The sequence below is a fragment of the Phyllostomus hastatus genome, unplaced genomic scaffold, assembly GCF_019186645.2.
Source record: "Phyllostomus hastatus isolate PE091 unplaced genomic scaffold, TTU_PhHast_1.1 phas_contig_29, whole genome shotgun sequence".
NCBI classification, from domain to species: domain Eukaryota; kingdom Metazoa; phylum Chordata; class Mammalia; order Chiroptera; family Phyllostomidae; genus Phyllostomus; species Phyllostomus hastatus.
In genome coordinates, this window is record NW_025333835.1 from 47,438,905 (window position 1) to 47,448,855 (window position 9,951).

The following is a 9,951-nucleotide window of genomic DNA, read 5'->3' on the forward strand; positions in this document are numbered from 1 at the left end:
AAGAGGGGGTCCAGGCGGCTCAGACTTGGAAAAAACAGAGCCTACCAACCACTTCTGCTCAGAGACCTCCCCAAGACTGACCTTCGGGGAGAAGCTCACACTGTTCCCGGTTGTGTGAGCCGCCCTTATACCGGAGCTCCTGGGATCCTATTTCAGCCAATAGAAGTGAGGCTTTCCCTGTCCAATCGGAGTGGCACTTCCGACCAATTGGAGTGGCTCTATTTTGATGGATCAGGTTGGTGCTTTCTGGACCAATCAAAATGTGACGATTTGGAGTCCTCATTTGCATAAGGATAGACCAATCAGGGACAAGGGGTGGGGACTTCTGTCTATATAAGCCAGATGCCCTCCAACTTCGAGGGTGTGTCATAGTTTCTTTTTTCTTCTTTTTTATTCTCGCGGGACATGTGGGAGGGGAACCCGGCTGTATCAGAATGGGGGGCTGTGTTAATGACGGGCAGTTGAGGCAGTGTCAGTCCAAGAACGCCAAGCAAGTTACAGCCGCAGTGGCAATGGGATCTCTGGGGTTAAGGAGTCACGTTGGTGCGTGGGTTCCCAGAGCCCAACTCAGAAAAAGGGCCCGTGATTCTGAGCGGCGAGAAGGGGTCAGGTGTTTCAAGTGTGAGAAAAGGGTTAACCTCTGACCACGCAGGAGAAATTGGGAAAGGAGGCAGGAGGATCACACCTGGTAAGCGGGGCGTGGCAAGAGTGGCCAGAAGTTGGCAGGGAGGGGCGCCGACGCACAGCGCGGCACCACTTGGGTCAGGACTGGAAGGGAAGGGCGTGAAGGTTCGGGGAAACTGGCCAGGCCCGGGGGGCGGGACACGTCCCTGTGGCTTCTGTGGGGTAAGCTGAAGAGGCAGCGGGACAGAGGCAGACCTCGTAGCGAGTCAGGGCTTGGCTCCAGGGCCGTGCTGTGGGTCCCGGTCTGAGAGGCCTCGGAAGAACCCAGACCAGCCAACGCCTTGGCCTTGGACTTCCAGCCCCCGGACTTCCAGCCCCCGACGTTAAGGGAAACTCCTGTGGTGGTTTGTGGCAGCCTGAGCCAGCTACGGCAGTTCTGCGGTCTCTGCCGGGGATGCACATTGCAGGCTGGTCTGACGCTTTTTCGGCAAAATAAGGGGAAGTTGCATGCCTTTCGTGCAAGAAGCCAGGACGCTGGACGAGGGGCTGTAGACAGACTCTGGAGAGTGTAGAAATCTCAGGAAGAGGGGATCAGAGCACACTGAAGCGAGAACTAGTTGGTAGATTGCTCAAACTTGGCCGATTGAGGGACTCTCAGAGGCGGGGACTGGTGAGCCACCACGTGCGTCAGGAACTTTCCTCCGTCTGATTGTGGCCTCACCCTTTCCGGTACACACTGGTGCTGCTTCTCTCCATAGTTTCCAATGCGTGGTCCTCTGACAGGAACCCGTGTTCGCTCTTTCTCCTGAGCCTCGTGCTAACCTCCTGGGGAGACTTGCCCTGTGAAGGAAAGACTGTACCCCACTTTAGACGAAATGTGTGTGGCGCCCCCTGGAGAAACAGGCCTCTGCTTGGTAACCACGTGCTTTCTGGAAGAAAAGTAAAAGGGTAATGGCTAAAGCACTTTGAGCTGAAACAAACTGATGGACAGAGTTGGGGGTGGTGGCACTAACTTCTCTAGATGGAGAACCAATGAAAATGACTTACGAGGAGAGTAAGCCATGGTCAGGCGTCAAACATTACGGATTGTGAAAAGCATAAGGGATGATACCAGTAGTAACTTAAATGAGAATTGTAAAAGACCATTTTGTAAAGATAACATGTTTCATAAAACAACTGAGAGAGACTTGTACAAGATCTTAGAAAAATAAATTTACTACTCCCTTAACATTCACCGCCGTGGTCCCTGACTGCATCATCCCGACTGTATTCCTGTCCCGAGGTGATGTGCAGTTTGTCTGGCTGAGTTGGGTTTTTCCCCCCATCCGTCTTGCTGATAAGTCTAAATTCTTGTTTGTGGAGTTTCAGAGTTTGAAGCAAAATATTCTACAAAGATGTGGGGCCTTTTCGATTTTCTCTGGTCCCTTATAAGACAAGAGATATGTCCCTCCGAGAAATCTACAGTTACTCCGTATGTGGTTTGATTTGGTAGTCTCTGAAACTCAAGTCTCGTTTCAGGATTGTAAGGCTTTCCCAGACAAATTACAGTACGGTGAAACCTTGGCATACATCTGGTGAATGCGTCCTGTCGTGTGTGCGGGGGCCTGACAGCTCGGGACACTCGGGCCTGGTGTTGACACTGCCCAGGGCAGCCCAGGCCCACTGTGCTGGCTTGCTCCGGAGCTGTTGGGTGGGGGGCAGCCCGGGGCCTGTGGGGGAGCTCATCGTCTGGGGGTGCTCCCCAGGGTTGCTCGCATCTCCCCAGAGCTGGCCCCTCTGCGTGCCAGCTCGCAGGCACACTTCCACTCGCCACGGACACGGGGACCCTTTGAGGGACTCCCCACACCCTTGTTGATTTGGCCCTTCCTGGGCCCACTTGCCTAGCACGTGCCCAGGGCCCTGGCTTCGCACGTGGGGGTCATGACCCTGCTCTGCATAATGCACACACGCTGATGGGGAAGTGATGGCAGGTGAGGTGAGGACAGGACTCATAAGACAGAGGTGGGATGGGGTGGGGAGGGAGAGGCCTCTGCAGGAGCCCCAGCTGGTACGTGGGGCAGCACCACACCATTCAGGGGGAGCAAGGGGTAGGACCTCGCCGGATGGCCCTGACTTCAGGCCCCGGTCCTGGGAGGCCGGTGAGCTGCTTCAGGGCCTTCCGGGACCTCGCCCACCTTCCCGCAGCCTCACCGCAGGGAAGAACGTGCCGTTAAAACTTGTGCAAGTCAGGAGATTCCAAAATGCATCCGAAAGCAACTGGTGGGTGTTTCTCCCCCTCTTTCTCTCTCTAAAAAAAAAATGAAATCTTTCAATAAAAAGAAGCAAGATGCAAACCACCTTTATTCACTGTCTTGTGGCCTCCGCTCTTCAAAAAGGCACCTGAGTACTTCATTCTTTCCAGGGGCCTCGGAGAACCCCACACGAGGAGCTCCCGCGCTGGGCTCCACGGGCCCTGGCTTCGCAGCTGCCGACGGTGCCCTTTGGGATCCAGGAGAAATTCCTAACGGGCGCATGCACAAGTAGAGAAGCAACCGATACTTCTCTTCCTTCCGCGCGGCGCCGCTGGCGTTTCCAGGGGTCTTGGGAAGCGGCTGTTTCCCAATCGCGCCCGTTGTCGCTCACAGATAGCCAGAAAAACCACAGCAGTTTAAGAAGCAAAATAGTGGGGGCAGCGCCCGTGGACAGTAGTGCGGAACTTTCAACACGCTGCGCAGAGAACACTCAGCAAACAGGGCAGAAAACACTTGGGAAGTGGTGTGTTGCACTACTAACGGCGGGTAGTGCAGCTAGGAACAAGCACATTTCTTCAAGCCCACCCCCCAAAACGAGGCTAGCCGCAAGGCCCCAAGAACTCTGCCGCGAGTAGGTTTACACCCACGCTCTGCCTAGCTAAGCCGTTCTGCTCTTTCAACCACGGAAAGCCAGGGGAGAGCGCGAACGCAGTCCCCCACTACCACAAATTATGCAGTCGAGTTTCCCACATTTGGGGAAATCGCAGGGGTCAGCACATCCGGAGTGCAATGGATAAGCCTCGCCCTGGGAAAACCACCTTCGTGATCATGGTATCTCCCCTGCCAGGTAAGTATGAGTTGGGCTTCCCGCCTCCACCGGACCCTCACGCTCGCCTCACTTTACACGCACGGCCACTGTTCGCGCGCCGCCGCCGCACCTCCCCGCCCGAGCGTCCCGAGCTCTAACTTCGCCCACCGCAAAAACGGCCTCGGGGCGTTTGGATCCGGGACGCGGGGGGGCGCGGACGCCGTAGGACCGGCAGCCTCTGCGCGCCCGCTCATCTGCATACGCCGCGCGCCCCGCCCATTCTGACGTCCGGCGCCCAGTCTTCCGTTCCGAACCCAGCGGCCAGGCGCAGGTGGCGCCCGGCACGCAGCAGCACGCAGCGCTCTTGGGCCCCGGCGAGGTTGGAGGTCAGGGCTCCGGCGTGGCCTCGCCTTCTTTCCGGCCAAAGAAAATCCCCTCCCGCTTTTGTCCTCGCCGGCTCAGCTCCTCACGTGACCGAAAGCTCAGGAAAAGGCCCTTTTGCAGGCTGACGTTAGTGCGGAGCCGCTTGATCAGAAGTGGTGGGCCTGTCTATTCCTGCGGTCTCTCTGAGCCAAAGTCACGCTACGGGCTGCGGAATGCGTGGCAGCCTGACCTAGTGACGCCCACGAAAACCCAGGGGGGCAAAGTTTTGTAGAAAGAAAACAGGGTCGGGAGCCCTCCCGCCTCTTCCGCGAGCGCTGCCGGCCCCAAAGTGCTCCCCAACCACCCCCCGCCCCACCCCCGGTCCTCTGACTCGGCCAGACTCTCTCCAAGGTGAACGCAGCAGACAGGGGTGAGAGTGATGGCACAGGTGTGGCGCAGTAACTGCCGACAGAGGGGAGAAAGCTGGGCTCCGGCTGTGCAGCGGTGATGGCGGCGTTTGAGAGGGAGAAGGGGGCGCTCCGTGGAGTCAGAGAAGCGAAAAGCCGCCGCCGAGGGTCGGTCAGCGTCCCAGCGGCCAGGCCAGCCGTGTGTGTGTGAGCACGCAGTGTGAAGTTAGGAGGCCGGGGGGGCCGCCCGGCCCTTCCCGGCTCCGTTTCAAAGGCATACGCATCCCTAGGAAAGGGGCGTCAGGCGCTGACCTCTCTCGGGCGGGCATTTAATGGGAGCCGGAGGTCGTGCCTAGGGACAGGACCCTGACGCTGCCACGAGTCACGCCGGGGTCTGCTCACGTCTCTGGGGACAGGGAGCGGCTTGGGTGGGTGGTTCTCTGCTGGGAGCTCTGTGGTTGCCGACTCGAGGAATCCTGTCTTGTGATCAAAGCCGGACGGCTGCGCCGCCGCCCCCCTACCCCGCCCCCCCCAACACACACCCCCGGCGAACCCTGGTCCCTGGCCCCTTCCTTTGTGTTCTCTCCTCTGTGATGACCTGGAGCGTTTCTCCACTCAGCAATGGTGCACGACCGTGCCAGACGCCGCTCAGGGACTGGGGAACAAAAGCCCTCCTAGCGCTTACGGCAGGAGGAGTGGGGCGGGAGAAAATTGACGGCGGACGCAATAGGTAACTTAATTAGTACGTTAGGCGTTAGGAGCCGGGGGAGGGCCGGAGGAAGAGAAAGAACAGGAGGGAAAGGGGGACCGGGACGTGCAGCAGCGGGCAGAGGGGTGTGCTGAACCGGGCGGTCGGAAGAGGCCAAAGCCAGGAGGCGCCGAAGGAGCCAAGACCTGCCCGAGGGGAGGGGGTCGGTCCCGGGTGCCTGGGGGGAAGGGCGTCCTCGGCGCGACCAGCAGGAGGAGCAAAGCCCAGGTTGGGCTGCGATCGTGTCCGGGTCGGGGCCAGGTCGCGCGCGCCTTGCAGACCATTGCAAAGCTGTAAATCTGAGCGAGCCAGCAGGTTTTGAGCCGAGGAATGGCTTGAGCTGACTCCCCGCCCCCACCCCGGAAACCCGCTCCGGCCACCAGGGTGGCGAGGAACGCCGCAGATCAATAAGAGACTTAAGGTTGGCTTACGTGTTTTTGGCACAAGGATAATTTGGAACTAAAGGTACTAAAAATCCAGGAGGTGGCCAGGCCGTTCGCCGACGCCTATCCGGTGCCAGTGGTCCTCCCCCTCCCGCCCCCGGCAGCGGGTGTGCCAGCGCCCCTCCCCTCCCTACCCGCTTCCTGGCCGCAGGTCACTGTCGTCCCCCCATCTCCCCCGCCCCGTCCCCTCCCCGTAGAAAGGGGCGCAAGGAGGGGAAATTAGGCAACAGGTGAGGCCTGACCACGCGTCCTGAAACATCATCGTGGCGGGGCGGAGCCATCGCCTAGCCGCAGTCCTCCGCCCGCAAAGGGGGCGGGGGCGAGTGCCCGGCCGGCTTCAAAGGGGCCGCGGGACACCTCAGGGCTCGTTCTGCTTCTGGGCGCCAGTGTCTCGGCGTCCCCGAGCTCAAGGAATAGTCCAGACCCGGGCTTGGCGGCGTGCGCCCTTCGATAGCTCAGCTGGTAGAGCGGAGGACTGTAGGCCACGTGCACGCTGACATCCTTAGGTCGCTGGTTCGAGTCCGGCTCGAAGGAGGTGCCTGGTGCTTTTTGCGCCCGCCCCCCCCCCCCGCCCACCTGGCACCCAGGCCGGTCTTAGGGCCTGAAGGGCAGGACCTTGAGGCCCAACCCGAGAGAGCACCCAGGAACTAAGGGGCTGGGTCCTCACCCAGAAGGAACCTGGACCTGGCCGGTTTGCTCAGCTGGTTAGAGCAGCGGTCCTATGCTCGACCAGGGGGTTCAAACCCCACTCATGGTACAAGTGAGCTTCATCCAATGAGTGCAAGAACTAGCGGGACAACAAATTCAGGTCTGTTTCTCTCTGTCTCCGAAACCAATCAATAACATTTTTTAAGACAAGAATTATTTTTTAAAAAGGAAAAGAAAGAGAAGGAGCCGTCTTCACTGTGGGACAAAGCTGGGTGGAGGCGAGAGCGCAGACACAGAGAAGGAGTCCAGGGAGGGTCCCTGCTCTTTTCCCTCCCGGTTAAGCAGACCCTGGAGATTCGAAGCTCATGCGGTGGTGGTGGTGAGGGGAGCTCATCCCATGGGGGACTGGCAGGGGAACAGCATGGGAGGGTGACTTTCTGAACCCCAGGGTGCCCTGCCCTGACCCGTGAAGCCACAGTCACTTTTCGGTCCTGATTCAGCCTGGAAGCTGCGTGTCCCCAAGTCCCCTTTCCCCGCGGAGGGCGCTCGCGGTCTCCCCCTGCAGTCCAGCGCCCCCTACTGTCGCACTGTGAGGACAAGCAGCCCGGGTACTGTGGTCCCCGCGGGTTCCGAGGAGGCCGGACCACGGCACTCTGACCAGGGGCCTCCGGGAAGATTCTATTGCTGTGCAGCTACAGAGAACCCCCAGCCTCTAGTGTCCCCACCAGCGGATACCCGCGGACCGGGACCAAAGACAGAACCGTGGCCCATCATTGGCTTTGGCCCCCGAGGGAGGTGGAGGTGTGGGACCCTGGGAACCGGTCTTGGGTTCTTCGGGAGAATGATGTGAGGGGAGGAGTGGGTTTTGGTCACCAGCACACATCCCTCTGAGCCCTGGCATGGCCCCCTCTTCCCGTAAGGGTTGGGTGAGGGCCCAGCCCCTTAGTTCCTGGGTGCTCTCTCGGGTTGGGCCTCAAGGTCCTGCCCTTCAGGCCCTAAGACCGGCCTGGGTGCCAGGTGGGCGGGGGGGGGGGGCGGGCGCAAAAAGCACCAGGCACCTCCTTCGAGCCGGACTCGAACCAGCGACCTAAGGATGTCAGCGTGCACGTGGCCTACAGTCCTCCGCTCTACCAGCTGAGCTATCGAAGGGCGCACGCCGCCAAGCCCGGGTCTGGACTATTCCTTGAGCTCAGGGGACGCCGAGACACTGGCGCCCAGAAGCAGAACGAGCCCTGAGGTGTCCCGCGGCCCCCTTTGAAGCCGGCCGGGCACTCGCCCCCGCCCCCTTTGCGGGCGGAGGACTGCGGCTAGGCGATGGCTCCGCCCCGCCACGATGATGTTTCAGGACGCGTGGTCAGGCCTCACCTGTTGCCTAATTTCCCCTCCTTGCGCCCCTTTCTACGGGGAGGGGACGGGGCGGGGGGAGATGGGGGGGGACGACAGTGACCTGCGGCCAGGAAGCGGGTAGGGAGGGGAGGGGCGCTGGCACACCCGCTGCCGGGGGCGGGAGGGGGAGGACCACTGGCACCGGATAGGCGTCGGCGAACGGCCTGGCCACCTCCTGGATTTTTAGTACCTTTAGTTCCAAATTATCCTTGTGCCAAAAACACGTAAGCCAACCTTAAGTCTCTTATTGATCTGCGGCGTTCCTCGCCACCCTGGTGGCCGGAGCGGGTTTCCGGGGTGGGGGCGGGGAGTCAGCTCAAGCCATTCCTCGGCTCAAAACCTGCTGGCTCGCTCAGATTTACAGCTTTGCAATGGTCTGCAAGGCGCGCGCGACCTGGCCCCGACCCGGACACGATCGCAGCCCAACCTGGGCTTTGCTCCTCCTGCTGGTCGCGCCGAGGACGCCCTTCCCCCAGGCACCCGGGACCGACCCCCTCCCCTCGGGCAGGTCTTGGCTCCTTCGGCGCCTCCTGGCTTTGGCCTCTTCCGACCGCCCGGTTCAGCACACCCCTCTGCCCGCTGCTGCACGTCCCGGTCCCCCTTTCCCTCCTGTTCTTTCTCTTCCTCCGGCCCTCCCCCGGCTCCTAACGCCTAACGTACTAATTAAGTTACCTATTGCGTCCGCCGTCAATTTTCTCCCGCCCCACTCCTCCTGCCGTAAGCGCTAGGAGGGCTTTTGTTCCCCAGTCCCTGAGCGGCGTCTGGCACGGGCGTGCACCATTGCTGAGTGGAGAAACGCTCCAGGTCATCACAGAGGAGAGAACACAAAGGAAGGGGCCAGGGACCAGGGTTCGCCGGGGGTGTGTGTTGGGGGGGGCGGGGTAGGGGGCGGCGGCGCAGCCGTCCGGTTTGATCACAAGACAGGATTCCTCGAGTCGGCAACCACAGAGCTCCCAGCAGAGAACCACCCACCCAAGCCGCTCCCTGTCCCCAGAGACGTGAGCAGACCCCGGCGTGACTCGTGGCAGCGTCAGGGTCCTGTCCCTAGGCACGACCTCCGGCTCCCATTAAATGCCCGCCCGAGAGAGGTCAGCGCCTGACGCCCCTTTCCTAGGGATGCGTATGCCTTTGAAACGGAGCCGGGAAGGGCCGGGCGGCCCCCCGGCCTCCTAACTTCACACTGCGTGCTCACACACACACGGCTGGCCTGGCCGCTGGGACGCTGACCGACCCTCGGCGGCGGCTTTTCGCTTCTCTGACTCCACGGAGCGCCCCCTTCTCCCTCTCAAACGCCGCCATCACCGCTGCACAGCCGGAGCCCAGCTTTCTCCCCTCTGTCGGCAGTTACTGCGCCACACCTGTGCCATCACTCTCACCCCTGTCTGCTGCGTTCACCTTGGAGAGAGTCTGGCCGAGTCAGAGGACCGGGGGGTGGGGGGGGGGGGGTGGTTGGGGAGCACTTTGGGGCCGGCAGCGCTCGCGGAAGAGGCGGGAGGGCTCCCGACCCTGTTTTCTTTCTACAAAACTTTGCCCCCCTGGGTTTTCGTGGGCGTCACTAGGTCAGGCTGCCACGCATTCCGCAGCCCGTAGCGTGACTTTGGCTCAGAGAGACCGCAGGAATAGACAGGCCCACCACTTCTGATCAAGCGGCTCCGCACTAACGTCAGCCTGCAAAAGGGCCTTTTCCTGAGCTTTCGGTCACGTGAGGAGCTGAGCCGGCGAGGACAAAAGCGGGAGGGGATTTTCTTTGGCCGGAAAGAAGGCGAGGCCACGCCGGAGCCCTGACCTCCAACCTCGCCGGGGCCCAAGAGCGCTGCGTGCTGCTGCGTGCCGGGCGCCACCTGCGCCTGGCCGCTGGGTTCGGAACGGAAGACTGGGCGCCGGACGTCAGAATGGGCGGGGCGCGCGGCGTATGCAGATGAGCGGGCGCGCAGAGGCTGCCGGTCCTACGGCGTCCGCGCCCCCCCCCCGCGTCCCGGATCCAAACGCCCCGAGGCCGTTTTTGCGGTGGGCGAAGTTAGAGCTCGGGACGCTCGGGCGGGGAGGTGCGGCGGCGGCGCGCGAACAGTGGCCGTGCGTGTAAAGTGAGGCGAGCGTGAGGGTCCGGTGGAGGCGGGAAACCCAACTCATACTTACCTGGCAGGGGAGATACCATGATCACGAAGGTGGTTTTCCCAGGGCGAGGCTTATCCATTGCACTCCGGATGTGCTGACCCCTGCGATTTCCCCCAAATGTGGGAAACTCGACTGCATAATTTGTGGTAGTGGGGGACTGCGTTCGCGCTCTCCCCTG

At 61.2% G+C, this 9,951-nt stretch overlaps 4 non-coding genes across 4 annotated transcripts; 2 read left to right on the forward strand and 2 right to left on the reverse strand.

Annotated features, from left to right (window-relative positions):
* Nucleotides 1-3,546: 3,546 nt before the first annotated feature.
* LOC123818957 lies at nt 3,547-3,710 on the reverse strand. The gene has a single exon (XR_006785733.1). It is a non-coding gene; the product is annotated as a U1 spliceosomal RNA (small nuclear RNA).
* Nucleotides 3,711-6,068: 2,358 nt separating this feature from the next.
* Nucleotides 6,069-6,158, forward strand: TRNAY-GUA. The gene is given in 2 exon segments: nt 6,069-6,105; nt 6,123-6,158. It is a non-coding gene; the product is annotated as a tRNA-Tyr (tRNA).
* Nucleotides 6,159-7,331: 1,173 nt separating this feature from the next.
* Nucleotides 7,332-7,421, reverse strand: TRNAY-GUA. The gene is given in 2 exon segments: nt 7,332-7,367; nt 7,385-7,421. It is a non-coding gene; the product is annotated as a tRNA-Tyr (tRNA).
* Nucleotides 7,422-9,786: 2,365 nt separating this feature from the next.
* Nucleotides 9,787-9,951, forward strand: LOC123818958. The gene has a single exon (XR_006785734.1). It is a non-coding gene; the product is annotated as a U1 spliceosomal RNA (small nuclear RNA).